At 36.1% G+C, this 26,357-nt stretch overlaps 1 long non-coding RNA gene across 2 annotated transcripts in view; it reads left to right on the top strand.

Annotated features, from left to right (window-relative positions):
- LOC149218650 (uncharacterized) overlaps positions 1-22,676 on the top strand; it is a 60,570-nt gene extending 37,894 nt beyond the window's left edge. The window contains exons 2-5 of one of the 2 annotated variants that reach the window (XR_016248636.1): positions 21,423-21,463; positions 21,600-21,640; positions 21,881-22,457; positions 22,557-22,676. This is a non-coding gene — a long non-coding RNA (uncharacterized LOC149218650). Of the gene's footprint in view, positions 1-21,422; positions 21,464-21,599; positions 21,641-21,880 lie in introns of both variants that reach the window. The other variant, XR_016248635.1, reaches the window with a different exon arrangement.
- The last annotated feature ends 3,681 nt before the right edge of the window (positions 22,677-26,357 follow it).

Here is a 26,357-nt window from a genome sequence, read left to right as displayed (position 1 = left end):
AATAAAATAAAATTGTTTAATAATTTTTTTTTAGAATTATTAAATAATGTTTATTAAATATTTAATTATAAATATGTTTATTAAAAATGTTTTTATTAAATATTTATTTAAATATGTTTCAATAGTATAGTTGAGGCTTCTGTGATCCATATCAAGTTTACAAAAGATTTTTCGACGAAGATCACATGAAACACCATTTGTCGACGCGTTTCGAACCAACCAGTGTGGTTCATCGTTAGGACAAGTTGAAGAAACAGATCCAGCTTAGCAAGTTAAATAGACTAAGCAGAGCCTCCAACGGCTAACAATACCAACAATAGTCAAAAGTAGCTGTTGGTCTTGTTAGCCGTTGGAGGCTCTGCTCAGTGTATTTAACTTGCTAAGCTGGATCTGTTTCTTCAACTTGTCCTGACGATGAACCACACTGGTTGGTTCGAAACGTGTCGACAAATGGTGTTTCATGTGATCTTCGCCGAAAAATCTTTTGTAAAATTAAATATGTTTATTAAATTGTTAAATATGTTTATTAAAAATTTTTAAATATATTTTGTTTATTAAATATATTTAATGATTTTTATTAAAATTGTTTAATAAATTTTTTTATTCAAATAAAAAAACAAAATTTTGTTTAAAAAAAAATTATATTTAAAATTTATTTATTGGTTTGTTTTTAAATAAATAATGAAAATTTAATAAAAAAAATTATTTATTATTATTATTTTAAAAAAAAAATCCAAAATACTTTTTTTTTTTAAAGTTTAAAATGTTTATATATATAGATATAGATATATATTATTTTTTTTTTTTTAATTGGAAAAGACATATATTTTTAAAGTTTTTTGTTTTGTTTTGTTTTGTTTTTTTATTAATTTGAGCTTATTTTGGTCTTTTTAGTTTTTTTAAATGTTTTTTAATACTAATTTTACTAGTTTTTTTTTTTGGTTAATTTTCTATTTTTGTTTAATCTAGTTTGTTTGTTTTTTTTGTTTTTGTTTGTTTGTTTGTTTTTTTTTGTTTGTTTGTTTGTTTTTTTTTTTCCTAGTTTTTGTTAAGGGTTTTTTTAATCTTTCTATTTTTACTTGCTTAACTTTATATATATATATATATATATATATATATATATATATATTTTTTGCATGTGGTTCACGAGCACCCTGGTCAGTGAGTGATCGCTACGTCCATGGAAAAATCTGAGCGATAGCTAGGCTAAATCGCCCCTCGGCCTACTGCAAGACCTGACCCCAAGGGCTTCGGGTGGATTCGACCCTGTGACCTCCCGATGGCGAGGCACAGTTTTTGACCAACTGAGCTAACCCTTGGGGCTAACTTTTATATATATATATATATATATATATTTTTTTTTTTTTTAATTTTTAATTTTTTTCCAAATTCTTTTATGGTTTATGAGATAAAGTTTTTTTTTAACATATTTTAATTTTTTTGTTTGTCTTTTTTTATGTATATTTTTATATTTGTTTTTTTAACTAATCAACATTAAAAAAAAGAAAAATAAAACAACTTGAAAATTCGTTAAGTAATCATAATTTAAAAAAAATTTGGACATAATAAATTTTAAAGTGTGAAAAATAAGTTCTCTAAAAAAAAGGTATGTTGCATCAACACGTTGCATCTACACGTTTAAAAATTAGTATGAAAATCACTAACATTTAAAAACAAATATTTATATTTGATACATAAGAAAATTTAAAGTGTCAAAAATATGCTTCGAAAAAAAGAAGTGTATTCTGCATCACCACTTTTCAAAATCAGGTCATGTTTTTACTACCCCTATGAAATGGGTAATCGTATCGGTTATTTAAAGTGCCAAAAACTATGCTCTAAAAAAAATATGTGTGTTCTGCATCGCCCCTTTTCAAAATCGGGTCAATTTTTTGCTATCTCTACGAAATGAGTAACAATATCAGTTCTTGTTTCAAAGTTTACATTGTTTGAGGAGGAAAGAGAGTAAAGTATGCCTATAGTAAATATACCACCCTTTCTTGAAATATTAACCCATCCAGTCCAGCATACCCCAGAAGAGACTAAACTTCTGGGTGAGTTGAAAAATCTGTGTGTCAAAATCCCACTACTCCAATCTATTAAAGATGTACCCATTTACAACAAGATGATTAAAGAGAAGTGTTTCAAACATCCAGGAAGGAGAAAAAGAGACACCCCTACCATTAATGTCATTGGACAACTGTCCGACTTAATGTTGGGGCAGGTAATTTTCCCGAAGTATTTAGACCCTGGGAGCCCTGTAGTAGATGTACACATCGATGGCACCATTGTCCCCCATACCTTGATTGATCTTGGGGCTGCCATCAATGTAATGACTAAGGACACTATGCTCAAGCTGAATCTCTAGGGATCATTAAGGAAGACCACGACAGTCTTGCAGCTTGCAGACCGATCCATAGTAGCCCCTGAGGGGATTGTTGAGGATGTGATGGTCTCCATTGATTCCTAGGAATACCCTGCGGACTTCTTAGTTCTCCAGCCTAAGACCAAATTTAATGGTTATCCTCTCATCCTTGGGAGGCCTTGGTTAGCCACTGCCGATGCCTACATAAGCTGCAGGGCTAGAAATATGACTATAAAAAATGGGCATCTATCCAAGTAGTTGGTCTTGTACCCTCCTGCTTAGCCATCTCTAGAACATGACTTACCTTTATGGCTAGAAGAGGAGGAAGAAGATGAAGTCTACTCCTCCCAAATCTATACCCTAGAAACTGCCATAGGAGGAAGACAATCTGATGAAGATGATTTGATTAAACACATTGTCCAAAATCAAACTCCCAACACCATGTCTCTGGAGGAAGTAGTGTAGGAAACCAAGGACAACCATTACATTGATCTATGCTTAGCAGACTCAAACCTACTCATGTCAAGAAAATAGAATTCGGCCCTGAAAGAGCACTGAAAATCAACTCCTCTCTCTCTGTACACCAAGAAGAAGAGTTATGTGATATGCTAAGAGAGAATTTGGATGCCTTTGCTTGGAATTACAAAGAAATGAAGGGATTGCACCCCTCGGTGTGTACTCACCACATTTACATCAAGGAAGGTTGCAAACCAGTCTGACAACCCCAAAGGAGAATGAATCCATCTCTCAAAGATATAGTCAAAGAAGAGCTGCAGAAGCTGCTGGATGCAAGATTCATTTACCCTATCTCGGATAGTGAGTGGGTGTCTCCTCTAGTGCTGGTTCCAAAGAAAAATAGAAAGTGGAGGATTTGTGTTAACTACCGAGAGCTAAACAAAGCCACAAAGAAGGAAAATAAGTTCTTCTTTTTCTTGGATGGATTCAGTGGGTACAATCAAATCCAGATCATCCCAAAGGACCAGGATAAAATCACCTTCACCTGTCCTTGGGGTACTTTCACTTATAGGGTCCTTCCTTTTGGTCTATGCAATGCCCTTTCCATTTTCCAGAGAGCAGTCTTGAGTATTTTTGTAGAGCTAGTCCATGATGCAGTAGAAATTTATATGGATGACTTCACACCCTATGGGTGTGATTTCCAGGAGGCTCTCTCTAACTTGGGCAAGGTACTAAAAAAATGCATTGAAATGAACTTATCCCTTAATCTCAAAAAATGTGAGTTCTTGATGACTACAGGGACTATTCTAGGTCACTCAATATCCCAGTAAGGACTACAGGTAGACCCAAACAAGATAGCCATCATGAAAAGGGTCCTGACTCCTTAGAAGCAGAGGGATGTCAGAATATTTTTAGGCTTAGCCAGATACTATAGGAGATTCATAAAAGATTTCAGCTAGTTAGCTTCTTCCTTATTTGGGTTATTGGTCAAAGACTCCAAATTGTTATGGTCAGAAAGCTGCCAAAAAGCCCTGGACACCCTAAAGGACAAGTTGACTACTGCACCTATTCTTTGAGGCCCAAATTGGGCTCTTCCTTTTCATATTCATGCCGATGCCTCTCACAAATCTATGGGAGCAGCTCTAGGCCAGATAGATGACAAGCTACCTTATGCCATTTACTTCATCAGTAAGAATTTGTCAAAAGCCAAGTTAAACTACATAGTAACTGAAAAAGAGCTCATAGCTGTTGTGGATTCATTGAATAAATTTAGACATTACATTACTGTTTACCAGACATTTGTAAATTTAGACATTAAATACTTGATGAATAAACCTAATGTAAATGCTCAGATTATTAGATGGTTACTTTTATTGCAACAATTTGATTTAACTATTATTGATAAGCTTGGAAAGGAGAATGTAGTTGCAGATTTTTTTATCTAGATTGACTTTGCCTGCAGGGGAGGAAGGAATGGTTGATGATCAGCTACCAGATGAACATTTATTCGCCATTTCAGTTCTCTCTCCATGGTTTGCTGACATAGAAAACTACTTGGTATCTGCACAATTCCCTCCAAATTTGTCCTCCAAGGAAAAGAGCAGAATCATAAGAAAAAGTGCCCCATTCACTTGGATTGGGGGCAATCTCTTCAAGCTAGGTCCAGATCAAATTCTAAGAAGATGTGTCAGGGAGGAGGAAGTCTTCGACATCCTTCTGGCCTGTCATGATGGGCCTTGTGGAGGTCACTTTGCAACCAAAAGAACAACATTCAAGGTACTACAAGCTGGTTATTACTAGCCCACTCTTCACCAAGATGTAAGGAGGTATACTAGCCAGTGTGATCGGTGCCAAAGGATGGGGAAAACTACCCCAAGGGATGAAATGCCCCTGCAACCTCAAGTGAATTTCGATCCATTTGACAAGTGGGGCATGGATTTGATCGGGCCAATTGACCCTCCATCCAGATAGAAGCAATACACCATTGTGTGCACTGACTACTTAACAAAATGGGCTGAAGCCAAAGCCATAAAAGTAGCAACAAAAGAAAAAGTGGTTGAATTCTTAAGGGAGAATGTGTTTTATAAGTTTGGGTACCCTAGAGAGTTTGTCACTGATCAAGGCAGTCAATTTACATCTCACATGATTGAAAATATGTTAAGCCAACACAATATCAAGCACAGGAAATCCACCCCTTACCACCCACAGGCTAATGGACAAGTGGAACTAACCAACCGAGCATTGGAAGGAATTTTGACCAAGGTGATTAGCAGCATCATAAAGGATTGGGCAGATAGATTAGTTGAGGCCACCTGGGCCTACAATACCACCTGGAATACCACCACTGGATTCACTCCTTATGCACTGGCCTATGGGAAGAAAGCCCTGCTGTCCATTGAATTTGAATACAACACCTTAAGGATGGCAGCACAACTGGATCTAGATATCACAAGGGCACAACAAGAAAGATTGCTCCAGTTGAATGGGTTAGATGAATTTAGGATGCATGCCCTCCTGCACATAGAAGTGACTCAAGTACAAAGGAAAATCTGGCATGACAAGAATATAAAAGACAAACAGTTTCAAGAAGGCGATTGGGCCTTGCTGTATGATTCCCGGTACAAAGATTTCAAAGGCAAGTTAAGGACTAGATGGTTAGGGCCTTATGTAATAGAAAAGTGTCATGATAATGGTGCTGTTCAAATAAGGACCATTGATGCAGAGGCTATACCTTTGCTTACCAATGGATACATATTAAAAATATACAAAAAGCCCTTATCAAAGCAGAAATTCATCAATAGCATTGGCAAGACATTGATGGTGGTTGAACAAGTCTCATCTTCCACCCCACCAAGTCCTTGAAAAAATAAAAAAATAAATAAAAATAAAAAGACTTGAGTGAAAACCTCCATGAGGCACCTGAGTACAACTATTGGGTTGAAAACCTCTTGAGGCGGCCCAAGAGCGTTAAAAATAAAATAAAAATAATAATAAAAGATCTCTGGGTGAAAACCTCTTTTGAGGCACCTAGTGCAGGCAACTAGGATGAAAACCTCCTTGGAGGCAGACTAGTTATTTTTCAAAAAAAAAAAGAAGAGAAAAGAGAAAAATATACAAAACTAACAATTCTATGTTGCAGGTCAGCAAAAGGAAGATGAACACAACATATAGAGGACATTAGGCCCTATAAAAACTATGTTTTACTTCACCCATCTCATATCCTCCATTATGCCCCTAGTCTTCCATCTATACTCCACTCAAGATCATTTCAAGCAGTTCTGTGTTTTCTACAGGATTCCCTGTAATACTACAAGGGTTTCCTGTAGGAATTACCGGAGGTCTTGAAAAATACAGGAGGAGCAGCCCAATGGCAAGGTGGTGACATAAGATTATGTTTGAATGTTAAAAAAAAAAAACCATTTTCCTCACCACACCTCAACCAATACCTTTCATAACCATGTTGCCCTTGTATCCATCAAAGAAACCAAGAGAAAAAAGTGATGAGCACCAATATTGTAGCAAGGATGCTGCAACTCCTGGGGCTACCAACTTTACTTCATCAACCCGGGGTTCGTATAAACTTGGAGGTGATAGTGTTGTATACACAAATAGATGTAATGGGTCCACTCTTTGTCACTACTGAGCTGGGGCGATAGACCACTAGGGTTTCTCAAACCAACCTTTTGTTGATTAGAAGAAGTCTGATTACCAATTTAGAGAGGATAATTTTACCCTAATTGAGAGAATTGAAATGCTACTTATTGTAGTAATGAAAGACTAAAAGAAATGCGTACAAAACAACATAACTCATCTAACTATTTGTCAACATACCTTGCTTGCAAAAGAACTCAAATTTAACATGTGAAGTCTTAACTAGTCTAAGCATGAATTCTGATCTAAACAGGCACTTAACTGTTGTATGCATGAATAAATATAAAGACCTTTTTCTCTTTATCTTTTTGTAAAAATGTAAATGCTAATACTTCTTGGTTGCATGGCAGGTGAGATAGGTGTGGAGGGAGATGAGTGCAATGGTTCAGCTGGCTTGGAGGGCAAGAAGGGGTCTACTCCTAGCTTTAGTGATGTTTTTTTTCACAATTTGCCACTACAGGTTTTCCTATAGGATGTCTATAGGATGTCCTAGTTCACCTACAGGATCCCCTGTTTTCCTACAGGAATAGGCCGAAAGCATAGGGAGTGGTTTAAAAGGTGGGATGGAGCTTGGAAAAGGTGAGTAAGGAGGGAATAAGGCAAGGGAGTGGTAGGAACTCACTCAGAACTCAAACCAAAGCTTTATGATGGTTGGATTTGCTCAATGAGCATGGCAAGTTTTCCTTGTAAAACGATAATTCGAATTGAGACCTTAGTGGCTTTTGGCGATCATGGGTGGATATGGTTCGACTGAGGATGATGATATGAGGTCTTCCTGCAATGTAGAAACCCCTGCAACATATACATCATTGTTGGCATTTATCCATAAATTCATCTCAAAACAAGAAGGGTTTACTTGAATAGAAGAAAACAAAATTTTCATCATTTATTTGCCAAGTTCATACATGGGAATGCTTGAAACCATTATGAAAGCAACATGAAATCAATGCAATACCTAAGATATCAGAAATGTCAATTGTAACCCCTCTCTTATAAAACTGAAAGATGATGACCTAATTAGCAGAAAACCCTAAATTTCATAAGAAACCAGAATTCTGTCTTTTTTGGGCTGAATGGGGAATGATCCTCATGCCATGATCCCTAGAAGGGAGAAATGAGGTAAGATCCACTTGTTGTCAACCTTTTTTGAATATTTTCTTATCTCTATAATGTTACTGTTAGAACTGTCCACAAATGGAAGAAAACTAATAAAACATACCAGTACTTGCAAACTAACAACACATAAATCAATGTAGCACCTAACTATGAGTACAAGCCCGATCATACATATACAACAAGAGGAACCTTTGATGCTAGGGTTGGACCCTAACCCAAGAGCTTCAGCCCTCTGATTCAAATCAGTGCTGGATCAAGGGAATGCTGTTCATTTTCATTAACATATCAAAAATACATAAAAGTGTTTGGTCACAATCCTTCAACTCGAAAGCTGCTTAGCTATCTTGCACAAAAGATCCGAATCCTAATGAGGCTCTAGGCCTCTTTCTTTATACAACTAAAGTTGCCAACAACTTCCTTAAATCTAGGGAGGCTTTTATCCCAATCTTGAGATCAACTGGTTCTTAACTGTCACTGGCTTGGCTGCCAATGATCCTCATGACTCGGCTTCTTGCAACTCCGAGTTGGTGTGATTTGATTGAGGGATCTTCGAGTGAGTGAGGAGTTAAGGAGGGAGATCCTATCTCCTATAATCTCTCCTGCTTGTCTCATTCGAATTCCTGTGCCCTAATTAGCCACAATTTTCTCCCAAAACCTACAACCAATGCACATTAGACCACTAGACATGACATCTTACTTTTACTCATCTCATTAAACAAAATATAATTAAAACATGTAAAGAATTATGAGAAGAGTTGATTTTAGTAAGCTGGAGGTGCATTAAGGTCCATAGATTTTACCCATTGATGAGCCTCATCATGTCTCTAAAGTAATTTATCTTGTTCAAGATTGTCATCTCATCATGATGTAGGTGCATTAGGCCGAGAACATAAAAAAATGATAAGTTATTAAAGTCATACCAAGAGCCTAACAATGTGATGGATTGGTCACATGCCAAGGCTAGAACATTTTAAAGATTATTTGTGAATTTTTTTTGATATTAGTTAATAGTAGTTAGGAATATCTAGTTAAAAGAAATGATTTTATAGCTAGTAGGTAGTTAGGGCTAAGGGAAATTGGTTCACATCCATGAACTCATTTCTTGGACAATTTCTTTTAGTTTTTGAGAGAGGAGGAACATTTTGGCTGGAAGTTTTTGGTGTGGGAGAGAGGTATGCTGTTTTTTTTTCTCCGTGTGAGATTGAAGTTAACTGAACAACATTTCTTAGACCAGTGGTTTTTTTTATCAGCAAATCAAATTTGTGCGTGTGAGAAAATTATTTGCATATATGCTTGTGAGGTTTGTGAACCATAATATTAATATCTGGAGATTGAAATTGATTTGGTATTTAAATTGCTGTGTTGAATGAGGAATTCATGCACTGTATTTTCTCTGTTATTTACATTTAAATGAGAACCCAGAGAATCACATTTAAGTTAATCTTCTAATCCAGTGCTTTTGCATTCAAAATTGTGTATTGGAAAGAGTCATTTACATTACAGATTCGAGAATACAGAGCACTTTGTATCAAGCCAATAGAAGAAAGAAAATTTGTAAGGGAAAACTGTCATCAAATTTGCGGGTCAATTTCTGATCAAAGGAAGACAGAATTCGAAATTATGTCATCTAGGTTTTTTGCAGAGCTGGGTCTATTTGGTAATTTGCGAGCGATTTTCCAAAAATATCCTTGGTTGGGGAGTTACAAAGGGATCTTTAAACTGTGTTTTTACAGAATGCGTGGCTGGGAAAAACAACTTACTGTTCCCTTGCACCAACGCCTGTGTTTGCAGAAGTTGGAACTGGAAAAATGATTTGCTGTTCCCTTGCAACAATACCTGTGTTTGCAAACATTGAAATTGGGGAAAAATGATTCATTGTTCCCTTGTACCAGCACTGTGGTTTGTTGAGATAACAACGATTTGCTATTCCCTTGTACCAACACTGTGGTTTGCTGAGATAGAAATGATTCGCTGTTTCCTTGTACCAGCGCTGTGGTTTCTTGAGATAGAAGCCATCAATTTATGGTATCAGAGCCTTAACATTGTTGGTCTCTATAGTATAGAGAGATGAATATGCGAGAAGGAAGGGCACGAGGTCGTGGAGGCAGACCTGTGGGTAATGCAGAAATCCGGCAAGAGATAAGGAGTCTGCAAGTTCAGTTAGAAGCCATGAAAGTAGGGATACAACGAGACCTTGAAGATGGAAATGTTAGTGATGCCGAAGAGGAACTTGAAGAAGAAGGAGAAACACCTGTTGAAGAAGCTGCTGAGATTAAGTTGTTGAGAGAAGTATTGGGCTCAAATTCAAGGCAAAAGCCAAAAATCTCTATTTACGATCGCAGTTTGAAAGATGAGAATCTAATAGATTGGATTAGTGAGATGGAAAAGTATTTTGAGTATGAGGAAATTGACGAGGATAAGAGAGTCAAGTTTGCTGTGACAAGGTTGAAAGGCCATGCTACACTATGGTGGGACAATGTACAGGCTGAAAGAAGGAAGAAGGACAAGCCATTGATCAAGAGCTGGGATAGAATGGTGGAAAAGATGAAGAGTAAGTTCTTTCCAAAGGATTACCAACTAACTCTTTACAAATAGATGCAAAATATTAAACAAAAGATGATGACAGTGAGAGAATACACCGAACAATTTTACAAGGTGAATTTGTGAGTAGGCTATGTAGAAGATACCCTGGAGAAGACAACAAGGTATATCAATGGTTCGAGGTTAGATATCCAATATGAAATCAAAATACTTTCTCCAAGGAAAATGAAGGAAGCATACCAGTGTGCCTTGAAGGAAGAAGGAAAGATAGCTAGGAAGCAAAGCTCTGGCAGAGGACGTGGTTTTTCCGAAGGGAAAGGAGGGACAAATGGAAGAGGAAAGTTTCCTCCACAAAAGAATGATGAAGGCAACTCAAATCAGCAAGGGCAGTTAGAAAAAGAAGGTGGCAACATAGGAGGAAGACCTTACCAGAGAGGTAGAGGTAGAGGTAGAGGAAGAGGCAGAGAGACTGTCTATTGATGTTACAGATGTAAAAAATTGGGTCACCTATCTTTTGAATGTCCTGAGAATGACAATATGGAACAACGAGGTGCATACATAGCTCAAACTGAAGCATTAGAGGCACAAGTACCTGAGGTAGAGAATGTGCTAGAGACTGGAAAGGTGTTGATGATGAAAAAAGTCCTATTAAAACAAGAAAAGGAGACTACTGAACCAGTCCAAAGAAAATACTTATTAAAGAAATTGTGTAAGGCAAAAGGAAAATGTTGCAATTTGGTGCTTGATAGCGGAAATATGGACAATCTAGTCTCCCAAAAATGGTGGAAAAATTGGGATTGAAAAGGATTAAGCACCCCACACCTTATAAGGTATCGTGGTTGCAAAAAGGACACCAATTGTTGGTGCATGAACAAAGTGGAGCTGAGTTTTAGATAGGAAGGTATAAAGACAAGGTGCTCTGTGACATAATGCCAATGGATGCTTGTCACATCCTTTTGGGTCGCGTATGGTAGTTTGATAGGAAGGTGACACATGATGGAGAGAACAATTGTTATAAGTTCGAAAGGGATGGCATCAAGCACACTCTTGTACCATTAGAAGAGGAAGGTACAACTGAAACAAGCAGCCCAAAAGCACTACTTCTTAGTGGAACAGAATTTCTACAACAAATGGAAGAAGAAGAGGTAATCTATGCAGTGATTTTCAAGCCAAAGGTAGTACTTCTGCGCACTGAAATTGTAGATTTACCTATTGAAGTTCAGGAGTTGTTGCATGATTTTCTTGATATTGTAGTTGATAAATTGCCACCCAAAAGAAGCATCAGTCATCAGATAGACTTGATATTGGGAGCAAGTCTTCCGGACAAGGCTGCATATGGTATGACACCCAAAGGGAATGAGGAAGTAAGGGATCAAGTCCAAGAATTGTTGGACAAAGGACTAATAAGAGAAAGTTTGAGTCCGTGTGCCGTACCTACAGTACTAAGTCCAAAGAAGGGTGGAGAATGGAGAATGTGCACTGAATCTAGAGAAATCAACAAGATCACCATTCGTTACAGGTTTCCATTGCCACAAATGGATGATATGATGGATTTATTGGGTGGGGCAACTTACTTCTCAAATATTGACTTGAAAAGTGGTTATCATCAAATTCAGATCAGAGAAGGAGACAAGTGGAATACAAATTTCAAGACTAATGAAGGCTTGTATGAGTGGATGGTCATTCCATTTGGCTTGTCAAATGCACCCAGTACATTTGTGCAGCTGATGCATGAAGTCTTGAAGGAGTTCATTGGTAAGTTTGTCATTGTTTACTTGGATGACATTTGAATTTTCAATCAAACTAAAGAAGAACACTTGAGACATTTGAAGTATGTTTTAGAGAGATTGAAGCAAGAAAAGTTGTTGATTAACATGAAGAAGTGTTCTTTTATGAAGAATGAGCTTGTATACTTGGGGTTTTGTCATTTCTAAGGATGGCTTGAAAATGGATCCGGAGAAGATAGAGGCAATTGTAAATTGGCCCTCACCTAAGAAAATTTTTGAGGTGAGAAGTTTTCATGGCTTGGCCAACTTCTACAGAAAATTTATTAGGATTTTTAGTGGCATTTGTGCACCTATCATTGACACCATCAAGAAGAATAGGAAGCCATTTTATTAGACAACAACAACAGATTTGCTTTTTCAACTATTGAAGAAGAAGATCACTGAGAAGCTGGTGTTGAAGTTTCCAGACTTCAATCATCCCTTTCAAGTGAGATGTGATGCTAGTGGGACAACCATTGGAGCTGTAATGATCCAAGAAGATAAGCCTGTTGCATATTTCAACAAGAAGTTAAATTAGTCAAAACAAAAATACTTTTCCTATGACAAAGAATTTTATGCGGTGGTTCAAGATTTGAAGCATTAGAGACATTATTTGATGCCTAACGAGTTTGTTCTATACACGGATAATTATGCCTTACAATACATTATGAAACAACATAAGTTAAATCAGAAACATGCAAAGTGGGTGGAGTTCCTTCAAAATTTCACTTTTGTTTTGAAGCACATTAATGGGAAGGAAAATAAGGTTTCCGATGCCTTGAGTAGGAGATGCTTAATCATGTAGGAAAGTCAAATACAAATTTTAGGCTTTGATTATTTGAAGGACTTATATGACATTGATGTTGATTTTAAAGAAGCTATTGCAGCGTGTAAAAATCCAGTCAATAGGGAAAAAAATCCATGGAAAGAGTTTATGTTGCGGGATGGGCTATTGTTCAAGAACAATCAACTATGTATTCCCAATTTCTCAATGAGGGAAAACTTGGTCCAAGAAAAGCATAATGGAAGGTTAGTTGGACACTTTGGTGTTGAGAAAACACTTGGGCAACTGAGCCACTTCTATTTTTAGCCTACGATGAAGGCAGATGAACAAAGGTACATGAGTAAGTGTAGGGTATGTCAACATGCGAAAGGGAGAAGTCAGAATGCTGGATTATACATGCCATTACCCATTCCCAATAGAACTTGGGATTCAGTGAGTATGGTCTTTGTTCTAGTTTTATCGAGAACTCAACGAGGTAATGATTCAATCCTTGTAGTTGTGGATAGATTTACTAAGATGGATCATTTCATTATGTGTTTCAAAACTAGTGGTGCTACCCATGTGGCTAGTTTGTTTTTTGATGAGATTGTTCGGTTGCATGGTTGGCCAAAAAGTATAATCTCTGACAGGGACACAAGATTCACTGGAAATTTTTGGAGGACCTTGTGGAAGAAACTTGGCACTAAGCTAAATTTTAGCTCAGCCTATCATCCACAGTCTGATGGGAAAACAGAGCTTGTAAACAAGATTTTGGGTAATTTGATGATGAGTTTAGTAGGTGACCGACCAAAGCAATGGGATCATGTGCTAGCCCAGGCCGAGTTTGCATATAATGACTCACCAAATAGGAGCATAGGAAAGAGTCCATTTCAGATCTTGTACGACATGCATCCGAGGGGAATTTGTGAGCTAAGGGACTTGGGAAAGCTTGAGCATAGAAGTGTTGATGGAGAGGATTTTGCAACAACCATGAGTGAGCTGCATGAGCAAGTAAAACAAAGATTACAAGATACAAGCAACGAGCAAATTTACACAGGAAAGAGGTAAACTTTGAAGTGGGAGATGTGGTCCTAGCTCACCTAAGAAAAGAGAGGTTTCCAAGGGGAGAATATAAAAAATTGAAAATGAAGAAGATAGGACCTTGTAAGATCCTCCACAAGTTTTCAGTGAATGCTTATGAGTTGGAGTTACCTCTAGGAATTGGCATTTCACCCATTTTTAATGTAGAAAATTTCTATCCCTACATAGTTGGTGATGCAGATCAAGCTTCTAGGAATCTTGACCAGGATGAAGAGAAGGAACAATAGTGGTTGAAGAAAATGCCTATGGCAAAGAGTTTAGAGGTTGAATTTTTTTCGGATATACATGTTTCCAAGAAGACCAGAATGAAAGAATACTCGTAGTATCTTGTGAAGTGGAAAGACTGTCCGATGGAGGATTCTACTTGGATGGATGAAGCAAGACTACATAAAGTAGGTCATTCTATAGAAGATCTTATGAGCAGGAGCTCATAAAAATTTTCTTTCTTAGGGAGTCTGATGTAGGTGCATTAGGCCAAGCACAGACAAAAATCATAAGTTATTAAAGTCATACCAAGAGCCTAACAATGTGATGGATTGGTCACATGCCAAGGCTAGAACATTTTAAAGTTTATTTGTGAAAAGTTTTTGATATTTAGTTAATATTAGTTAGGAATATCTAGTTAAAATAAATAATTTATAGCTAGTAGGTAGTTAGGGCTAAGGGAAATTGGTTCACATCCATGAACTCATTTCTTGGACAGTTTCTTTTAGTTTTTGAGAGAGGAGGAACATTTTGGTTGGAAGTTTTTGGTGTGGGAGAGAGGTACGCTGCTTTTTTTTTCTCTGTGTGAGATTGAAGTTAACTGAACAACATTTCTTAGACTAATGGTTTTCTTTATCAGCAAATCAAATTTGTAAGTGTGTGTGAGACAATTATTTGCATATGCTCTTGTGAGGTTTGTGAACCATAATATTAATATCTGGAGATTGAAATTGATTTGGTATTTAAATTGCTGCGTTGAATGAGGAATTCATGCACTGCATTTTCTCTGTTATTTACATTTAAATGAGAACCTAGAGAATCACATTTTAGTTAATCTTCTAATCCATTTCTTTGCATCCAAGATTTTGTATTGGAAAGAGTAATTTAAATTATAGATTTGAGAATATAGAGCACTCTGTATCAAGCCAATAGAAGAAAGAAAATTCGTAAGGGAAAACTGTCATCAAATTTGCGGGTCAATTTCTAATCAAAGGAAGACAAAATTCGAAATTATGGCATCTGGGTTTTGTGCAAAGCAGGGTCTCTTTAGTAACTTGCAAGTGATTTTCCAAAAATATCATTGGTTTGGGAGTTATGAAGGGATATTTAAACTGTGTTTTTACAGACTGTGTGGCTGGGAAAAACAACTTGCTCCTCCCTTGTACCAATGCTTGTGTTTGCAGAAGTTGGAACTAGAAAAATGATTTGTTGTTCCCTTGCAACAACACTTGTGTTTGTAGGCATTGAAACTAGGGAATTTTTTTTTTTTTCTATTCTCTTGTACCAGCGTTGTGGTTTGCTGAGATAGCAATGATTCGCTGTTCCCTTGTACCAACACTGTGGTTTGCTGAGATATCAACGATTTGATGTTCCCTTGTACCAGTGTCATGGTTTGCTGAGATAGAAGCCATCACATAATTTTTAAGTACTCTCGTTATAAGATAATTCACACTAAGTACTTAAGTATCTTAAATAATCATAACTCAAGATAATCTCACTCATAATCTCTTGCATAAGCATCCTAGATCTAGCTTGCATTAAAACTTACCTCCTAGCATAAGCTAGGTTGATATAAATCTAGGGAAACCCTTCTCACCTAGCTTGAGGGGCTTAGCAACTCTTCAGTGGTTAACACGGTGACCTTGTGGTCGTCAAAGCCACAGTCTCTACAACGCCATATGCATCGGGTGATAGGAGCACAACAAAAGGTATCGTTAATCAGGCCCTAGCCTGCTTCCTATTGGCCTCCTTCCCACAACCTACATTGGAGCCCAACTTCAAAATACTTAAGGGAAGGCCATACTTATATTAGGCATATAATTAAAATCAACCAAGATCACTGCACCTCACATAGGTCCTAGGACTTGCATATCATATAGGTTAGTTAATCATTCAAGTAGTGAGTGTCCATCTGGTCACTTGATTTCAATTTACCATAAGCAAGAATTGTGGCTCCATTTAAGGCACTGGTCTCATTCTTAAAATCTAATCTAATAATTAATCTTGCTCAATTTAGCCAAGTAATTAAGTCACTTATCCGTGTCTCCCAAACAAATTGGTTTCCAATTTTTTTCCTTCACCTCATTTCATAGGGACTACTCCCCAAACCCTGTTGTTGGGAGATAGCTAGAACAAAGTGGGTGAGGATCATAGTGACAACCCTTGCCCTGAGTAGTTATCGCGGTGTTGTACAATTCGGGTGACAATAGAGGGAAAGTTGAAAAAATCAACAACAACTCTCCCTTGAGGGGAATTTACAAACAACCGCATGCATATGTCATTATCATTTTCCCCAATATTGTGGAAAACATTAGAAATGTGATTAAATGCTTGTTCGTAGTGATAGTTATGTTAGCTAAGAACTTAGGTAAATGATCTTTAAATTTTGGAAGAGGTGTGTTAGCTAGTGCTAATTTTAAAGGGGATTTTACATGCCAAGATTTGGTGTTAAGATCTTCTTCAAATTGAAACAAGTTGTACTTGCGAATAACCTTGTAGCATTAGGGTTGATTGATGAGGAGTAAAAGACGAATAAATTAACCTAATATAAATCTTTGGAGTGACAATTGAGCCATAAATTGACGAGGAAGACCTGGAGGCTGTGGACCCCCCTGGGTTCTGGAGGAAGATTATACCTGAGTTCCAAACATTATACATTTTGCGAGAGAGATAGTCCTAGAAGAGGTAGTTATATTTTAGAGGAACCGATTTCGAGCTTCAACTTCTAAGATAACCCTATGTCTTTGAATTTTTTCAATAGGAATATATTAAGGAATTTCACCTCTGATACATCTAGAGGATCAAGGTTCACTACTCATACAAAAATCATTGGCGGGGGACATGTATGCATTGGCGTTTATGTTTGTGTTCTTGTTTGATTATAACTTCTTGTTCATTAGTAATTTCAATTTCCTGTGCAACTACAACCCAATTTTGATTTAATTTATTAATAGTAGGTGTGCTATGCAAGATGTAATGAATTAAATAATTGGTGATGTGCCTTTGATCATTTAATTGTGGAACGAGAACATGTTTTTGATTTGATCGAATATTCATTTATTAAGTTGAAATGAGATTAATGAGAGGTATTGATGAATTGACTATCCACAGGCTAAGTTTTCACGCTCGCAAATTTGTCTTTGAAAAGATTCTCGTTGTTCTTGCAATTGGGTATCTCGTGAAATAATTGCCCAATTCCTAGCACACTCTTTGTTGGGAGTAGCGTTTCAAAGGATGAAATCAAACAATGAATTAACAATGTTAGTCTGATCACGCTGACGAAATCCAAGATTAGGGTGTTCAAGAGAATGGATAGTCATAAATTTAAGATATATTAGAGATAAAAAAGGAACTAATCGTTCCCCAATATGGTCACAAAAAATTTGTTGATCAAGAATAAGTTTTTATACTTCCCTCAACTAAACCCTCAGATCTCACTAGTGAGGGTCAGATAATGGGACATGTCTACCCAAAAATTTATGCCCTAATGCTATGATTGACTTTAAAAGGAATTTACAAATTTTTAATGATCAAATAAGGCTAGTTACAGGGAATTTGGATAGAAAATGGAATTAAACTTTAATATTTACAAAATATTGCCAAAACTTTACAAAAGTTCTAAAGTAAAAATCTGTACGAAAAAAAATCAGCGAACTAAAAATAGAAATCATATTTAAAGAGTAATAAGAATTTTGAGGATTTTTGGCCTCAAACAATTGTAGAGCCTCAACTATGTCAAATTATAAATTAAAGAAAATAAAATGTTTAAAATATGAAATTTTTCGAGAAGTATACACAACGAATATAAAGAAAAATAAGGATGATTTATTAATCAAATGTCAGTGAGTAGGATAGAATCAAGGGTAGATTCCCACAAATATTCATTTGACCAAATTAGATTCTAAACCTCTACAATGTAAATAGACCATATACAAAAGTTTTGGAAAGAAAATAAAAGAAAAGACAACCTTCAAACACCTTTAGATGATCTGATAGGATAATAGACAACTTGTTTCTCTACAAGATTAATTACTATTAACACTAGTTAAGTAAAAACCAAACCTTCATGTTGAGAAATCTAGGGCAGAGAGATGAGATGATTTCCTTAGAAATGATCACTGCTTGTGAGGAATTTTTACTTTTCTTAATTAGGTTCTTCTTTACTTTATTATTGTTATGCGTTCTTCTTCATCAAAAAATTACCACACTATAAAGAACAATGAGACAAATGACACCATATGTATGCTATTATGCAGAGAAAAAACCTCTCCAATCTTGAGAGGAAAACCCACCGAGTTCTTCTTCTTATAGAATCTTCAATTGATGAATTCCAAGACCAAGACCCTTGACTAACAACCCCTCCAAGACCAATTCAACCCTTTCTTGTAGATGTAGCAACTTCTCCTTCTTTCTTTACCCTTGATCATGCAACTCAAGTATGAAATTATTAGCCTCTATCTATGCAATTTTTGGCTACCTGTAGTTGACTACAATTTCTGACAAGTGACCGAATTAGGGCTATTTAAGTCCTCCTTCTCTTCGCTTGAATTAGGGCTACCTTCCTTATGAATTCAACCTTCAATATGGATCTCTTTCTTTCCTGGATTCGACCCTCCTTTGATGACTATAATTCGGTCTTACTGTAGAGATACACAACCTAATATCCTCACACATGTGAACATAAAGTGGCCCAAAACAAATCTGCAATTGTTTCGCTCTTCCTTCGACCTTGATCTTCTCTTCTTCTCTTGAATGAGAGGCTTCCTCTTTGTCCTTGTGCTCAAACTCCTTGAGTGAGAGATAATGCCTCTTGAATGAGGCCGAGTGCCCATATATAGACTTCTTCCTCATGCTTGTAGGCTGAATTAACTTGATCCTAGGTCGACATATCATCTTGGTGTAGGCTTATGCTTCATTTGAAGGCCGACTTGCTAGAAGTGCTTTGGACTTGGTCTTGGAGGGTTTTTTAACTCTTACAATGACTCAAATACATATGTAACATGCCCAAGACGAGTCTCTCATACATGACAAAGACTCAATTGACTTGATGACTTAATGACCAATCCTAGTAGCTCACAATGGGAGCCTCATCTATAAAAGTAAAATTCCTTGAGCATGAAACCCACGTCTCAAGCATAATTTATTATTATTATTATTTTTCTTCTTTACATTAATTACATAAAATCATGATTACACATGTCATTATGAAGACCGAACCTAGTTACATATTTCAACACTTCAAACAACAAATAAAAAGACAGAAAATCAAGTTACCTAAAATAATATGTCCAAAGGATGAGTGGAGTTGGTCATTTGAAAGTATCTTCACTTCGACAATGATCTGCTGCTACCTTTGGTTCATCTTCTTGTAACTCATAGAATATCAAAATACGAAAGGAATGAATGACAACTTAAAACTTAATGCATGCCTCTCATTACAATATTCTCTCTCTCCCCTTCATAGGTCCCAATCCTATTTTATGCTTCCTCAAAGTGGTTAGATAGTTGAAGCACTTAGGTAATTTGTTATCATATATTTTCTAATCAAGTGTTGATTATAATTCGAGGTGGGATTTATAAAGGGAAGTCTAATAGGATTAGCTTTATAATATATTATATGTAATTTTTCTGGTAGGTGGGACTCTTGTATTCCATAAAATAAGTCATCTAATATGACTTCTCGATATAACTTTTAATTGTAAATAATTGAATAATCATAAACCATATCTGCCATGTTCCTCCAAATAACATAAAATAAATTAAATAACTCTGCCAAAAAAATGCACAAGTAAACACAACCACCAAGCATCCATTATGAAAAAAATTATCATCATCCATGCAAATACATGCTGCAGTAATCATCATCAAACAAGAAATTAGATGAACACCTTGTATCTCCCAAACATATTCCTTATCTCTCTATCATTAGGAACCATGATAATCAATGAATAAACCATCAAAAATATACATACATCCTAAAAATATATAACATATGTATCACAAAATCCCCAAAAAAATTCCATCCATAAGCTAAGGATGTAAAATATCCACATATACATACAAAATCTATCATCAGTTCCCAATCATACTGTAAATAAGTGTTGAGAAGATAATCTGGACAACAGAAAAAATGAAGCATGACCATCCATAAATAAAACTCAAGTTGAAAACATCCATAAGTTTTCATTCTAGCCCGTCAGAGGGAGCACTCTTGACTTGCTTCTCCTATTGGCGGGGATGGGATGTGATAAAGTGAGAAGAACCATGAGATGAGTTTGATCTCATAACATGAGCCTTTTTTTTCATGATTGACAACAGGTTGAGAAAGGATAATGGTATGCTTAGAAGGTTGAGAAATGGATGGAGGAGGTTGATAGGTAGTCCCGGAAGACTGGGCTGCTGGTTGTGCTGTGGGGACAACACGAGAGGAAACCAACTGTGAGCGATGCGGCACATGAGGTTCAAGAGGGGGGAAGGAGGAGGCAATGAAGCTATTGGAAATCCATGAACTAAATGTAACAATTGCGGCTAAATGATGTTCTGCCAACCATCATTGGAAGACACTACAGTGGTGCAAAAATGTGAGGTGGCACTAGGATACCAATACTTTGCATGTTATGGATGGAAAGCTGTGGAGGATGGGAAACAAGTTAGACATTGTAAATTTAAAATCCCAGTTTGAAGTAGTTGCCTTGATTCCTATGAATCTTCGTCAAAATGTAAAGAAACCCTAGGCCTTTTATACCTCCTTATCCCTAGCCCTGTTATTCCTTCCCCCTGCCTCTATTTCAATCATAAAAAATCATGCTATAAAAGAAATATTATGTAGGTCATGCCAAAATAAAATATTCAAGTGTCAACAAATATACTATTACACGAGTTTCTAAATAACATATAGTTAAGGAAAGAAATTTGCAAGGAAAGGGATAATCAATTAATGCATCATCAAAACTCATAGTGTTGTAGCTCAGTGTTTTCAGATGGAGAGAACAAAAAATCCTTCAAACAAATCCATGAAATGTTTCAAAAGACGATGCTAAGTTTTTAAATTGTCTGCTGCCTCGTAAAATCTCCAAGTTGAAGCACCAAGGTCTATCATTCAACAACTATTATACTTCATCAAAGGTAGTGCCCATGTAAAGCACCAAGATAAAGTACCCTGAAGGAGGAAACCATTGAAATGTTATCTTTGTGAAATTCAGTTGATGAAACTACAAACTGAGTATTAACACACTAGAATAAGGTGAGCTGTTTTTTTTGACATGATGGGTCTGATGGAAATTGAATTTAATCGACCTATAGATATATTGCAAAGATAGTTGGATTCCAATACGCCAAGGCTATTACTTGATGACTTTTATTTTTTTTCAATGTTTTGGAACAGGGGAAAGAATGTTGTATTCCAATACACCAATGTTGTTACTTGATGACTTTTATTTTTGTAAATGTTTTTGAACAGGAGAAGATGCAACAAGGTCTCTTCTTTTGGCTACATTAATTGTATGTGATACATAGAACTGTTACTTGATGACTTTTATTTTTTTTCAATGTTTTGGAACAGGAGAAAGAATGTTGTATTCCAATACACCAAGGTTGTTACTTGATGACTTTTATTTTTTTAAATGTTTTTGAACAGGAGAAGCTGCAACAAGGTCTCTTCTTTTGGCTACATGAATGGTATGTGATACATAGAACATAGTGTTAAATGTTGTAGCGGAAAAGGCAAGAAGTTTGAGTCTGGCTATGACTCTGTGAGCAACTTATGGAGCTTCTCAAAGCTAAGGGCCTCCATAATGTTCTGAATAGTCTTTTGAAGAATTCAATACACCTGAAAAGGTTCTTGAATACTGGGTGGTACTGATACCTGGAGAAAATGTTGAAATGTAAATCACTCACTGTGAAAACTAATTTTCGCAGGTGGCCCCAGGAAGTAAATTTCGGTTGGTTATTGTGGGAAAATGAAGCAAAATTTCAAAAATCTGCGATTTGGGTTTTTCGAGAGAAGGACCCAAATTGACTTCAGCGCCAACAATTTCCAGAAATTGAGAGTAATTTCAGAGATTCTGTGGGTTCCTTCAAACACCAGGTTTTGTAAAAACATCCTGCAAATAACTCATGTCTGCTCGAATTCGATAAGTATGTTGACAATTTACTTCTATATCAGTGAAGCTAGATATGAAGCGAATTAAGTCCTTACAACTTGACATTTATGCTTATACTATGGCGGAAGCTATTTCGGTCACTCTAAAAGATAAAACGGAAGCAGCAGCACCTTACGGTTCTGGACCATGAGAACTGGCAATTTTTCCACTAGATATTCTTAAAAAGTTGTGCATCCAATTGCTCTTGCAAAAATAATGCCTATTGCGCAGATAATGAAGTCCGAGTTTCCTGACCTAGTTATCATTGAAAAGCCCGGCTGCATGGAATGTAATGGTTGGTGGCATATGCTCCTCAAGAATGACCATATTCTGGAAACCATCAAGGTGCTCCCGTAAGCAGTTTTATGGTTTGAATTAGTGATGCCACATAATAACAATTGGGACCCCGCGTTGTCAACTTACATTGCATTTACTTCATTTTTGTACGCTAGGCAAGCTGGACCGACATCAACTTTCATTACATCAACATGTTGTAATTCTTGTTGAGAATTAAAGGCCCGATATGTATTCGTATTGTAAAGTTTCAAACGGAGGTAGATTTTTATTTTTAAAGGTTTTTATTTAATATTATATATATACATATATATATATATATATTATATATAATATTAAAACTATTTTTTTTTTTTAAATTTAAATTATTCTAAAAATATTTTTATAAAAATAGAGAAATAGTTCTCGAAACTATTTCAAGAATCAGTTAGCAAAGTTAGGTTAGGGGGTAGAAATAAAAACCCAGGAATGATATTTTCAAGGGGTTCGGAGGTTGGGAATAAAGGGAGTCATGATTATTTTGTAATGAAGAAGTCTCTCATGAACTCAGTAATAGAATTCATTTTGATTCCAGTAGTGAGTATGGCTACACAAATTGTTTTCTTTCAATCTCTGTGATTCCATGTCTGTTTTTCCTCTTTGGAATGATATATGATGCAATAGGATGTTTGAATTTAAACTCAAGAATTTACTTTTGTACTCTAGTGTTTTAAGTTTGAAACCCTTAATGAGCGCTCCATGTTCCAAAAACTCATTCATATTTTCCTTTGTCTTTAGTGCGACTTTTTGGAAGCTTTTCCCGCGGGTTTTTCCTGTTTAATTTCTCTAAAATCCAGTGGGAAATTATTGAAATCACAAACTTGATGGGTAACCCATGCACAATCAAAGTGCCATAGGGGTTTTTGAGGGTGATGAATCCATATTTACACTAAAAAAACTAGTTTAAATAACGCAAATCAAGATTTCACCTCAAATTTTTCCGCCAGATTCGGGCACCAGAAATTTCAAAAAGTTGCACTAAGGACAAATCCTTTTCCTTCTCCATCCACTATTCTCTCTATAGAGTTGAAGCATAGATTCTTAATTGCTTATGCCAAAACTATGTCTCCTTCATTTTTTGCTATACATTTTTAATTTAAGGCTTTGTAACACTCATTGTTTCTAGCCATTCTGGTTCAAAGATTAGGTTTCCTGAACTAGGTAATTCATTGCAGAATTCATGGCATGTGCCTCCAAACACCATTTCTAAAATTTTTAGTGATCTTTAGATGTCTCGAGCACTAGTTCCCCCACAACCAAAAACTGTCTCCAAAAGTTATAACATCTTTTGGCGCCATTGTCGGGGAATGGAGACACATTTATTTTTACCCGGGTATTAATATCTATTTCTTGGTGTTGAACAAGATTTAGATATAAAATTGGCTGTTTATTATTCACTTGGCGACTCCACTGACGAAGGTTTTATTGGATAAGAAATTTTGCTGACAAGAAAATGAAGAAGCAATGTGGAAAAAACAGGTATCAGAGTTTTAGGTTTTTCAAGGAATTTTTATTTTTTATTATCAGCTGTGTAGTCTACTTTCCCTTACACATCAAAAATATTGTTTCCTACTTTATATTCTCCAAAGATGGTAAGCCCAAAAAATCACTTTCTTTATTGAAAGAAGATAACCTATCTTCTTCATGTATCATTGATATTGGGATGTTTTCAACCCCTGAATTTGAGAAAAGAAACGAGGTCTGTATTACAATTCCTGAAGATAACCAGTCATGATATGAATATAAAGAAGACTATTCATCATCCTTGGCAGCTGTCACTCTACCTCATAAACAATCCACTGCTTTTCAGTTCAAAACCAAGGAAATATTTAAACCCCTGGAGCTGCCCACAATCCTTCACCAATATCCTTTAAAAATCTTCAATTTTCTGCCAAGTTTCTCTGGAGAGAATGATGATGTTACAGCTGAACAACATGTGTTAGAATTTGAGTACCTTTTGGACAAATTTAAAATAATTTACGAAGGACGCTCAACAATGGTTCCAACATTTAGAGACAAGTTCAATTAGTTCATGGCAGGGTTTCCAGGAAATCTTCCTTAGATATGACAAACATCTCTTAGAATTACATACTATACAAAGGGAGAGCAGTGAATCAATCACTGTATTTAATAGGAGGTTTCAGAAACTTTATTTCTACGTGCCAAAAGAAATTCAACCTCCTGAAACTGTTGCCATGGTGTACTATTCAAAGCCTCATCCTTTTGAATTGGTTTTTATCTTAAGGAGAGGAATCCTTGCACTATGGAGCATATGTTTATCTAAGCAAAAGAGATTGAAGATAATCTATGGGCTTGTGGAAAACTTTCTTATCATATTGAAAGAAAATAAAAGGTTGAAAACAAGAAGGTCCTCCTAGAAAACAATGGAAATGCTTTGGAGGAAAATAGAACAACACTTTGAATGCCTTGAAGATCGTTATAATCTTCATGATTTTAATAATTTTATGAACAAAGGAGGAGCTAGTAGAGATTCTCAAGTGTTGTTACGAGAAGGCAAATAGTTTTGTCAAGAGCTGGCATTGTATGAAAAGCATCAAAATTACGGGGAACAAACTTTGGTTTCCTCTTTTCAACCTAAATGGTTGTCGACAACAAATTTAAGTCAAATTTCTGACATTCAAATCTTGAAAGTGGAGTTTGTGCAAAGGCCAATACAAATAAAAATTTCCTTTGAAGATCCAGTGGCAGACTTCATGGAATCTTATTTTTCTGAGTTTTTAAAAACACATATTTTGGCCTATCAATGGTTTCCAACTATAGATATGCTCTTCTGGAAAAGGTTTTATGGCTCAGGTCATGTTATTTGTAGGTTTCATTCGACAACTATGCAAAATAAATTATTTCTCTTACAATGTTGCTCACATGGTTTCTTTGGAAATCTGTGTATACCTAAGCATTCCTCTTTTCAGTTTGCAAATTCCAACAATAAATCTATCGGGAGATGTCAATTTTTAGGAAGCAGTTTTGGTTTGAATCCATGCCCAACCAGAGGCCACTGGTGTAGGGTTCTCAGCGCTTTGCAGCTAAAGCGTTGTCCCCAGTTGGAGCCAAATATTATAGATCATTTTTTCTAGCTAGAAAGAACAAAAACTCCTTCAAACAAATCAAGGAAATGTTTCAAAAAACAATGCTAAGTTTTTAAATTGTCTTATGCCTAGTAAAATATCCAAGTCGAAGCACCAAGGTATATCATTCAACAACTATTATACTTCATCAAAGGTAGTGCCCATGTAAAGCACCAAGATAAGGTAGCCTGAAGGACGAAACCATTGAAATGTTATCTCTGTGAAATTCATTTGATGAAACTGCAAACTGAGTATTAACACACTAGAATAAGGTGAGCTATTGTTTTTGATATGATGGAAATTGAATTTAATCGACCTATAGATATATTGAGAATATTGTTGGATTCCAATACACCAAGGTTGTTACTCGAGGACATTTCTTTTTTCCAACTTTTTGGAACAGGAGAAGCTGCAACAAGGTGTCTTCTTTTGGCTACATGAACTCTATGTGATAAATAGAACATAGTATTAAATGTTGTAGCAGAAAAGGCAAGAAGTTTGAGTCCGTCTATGACTCTGCGAGCAACTTATGGAGCTTCTCAATGCGAAGGGCTTCCATAATGTTCTGAATAGTCTTTTGAAGAATTCAATACACGTGAAAAGGTTCTTTAATACTTGGTGGAATTGATACCTGGAGAGAATGTTGAAATGTAAGTCACTGGCTGTGAAAACTACTTTTTGAAGGTGGACCTAGGAAGTAAATTTTTTGAAGGTGGACGTAGGAAGTAAATTTTGGTTGGTTATTGGAGGAAAACAAAAAAGAATTTCAAAAATCCGTAGTCTAGGTTTTTCACAGAAGCACCCAAATTGACTTCATCGCGGGCAGTTTCTAGA

This window comes from Pinus tabuliformis, chromosome Q (genome assembly GCF_031772625.1).
Source record: "Pinus tabuliformis cultivar Carrire ecotype Pingquan chromosome Q, CPIR1, whole genome shotgun sequence".
In the NCBI taxonomy this organism is placed as follows: Eukaryota; Viridiplantae; Streptophyta; class Pinopsida; order Pinales; family Pinaceae; genus Pinus; species Pinus tabuliformis.
Note: the sequence above shows the minus strand (reverse complement) of the source record. Positions and strands in the feature narration are given on the sequence as shown.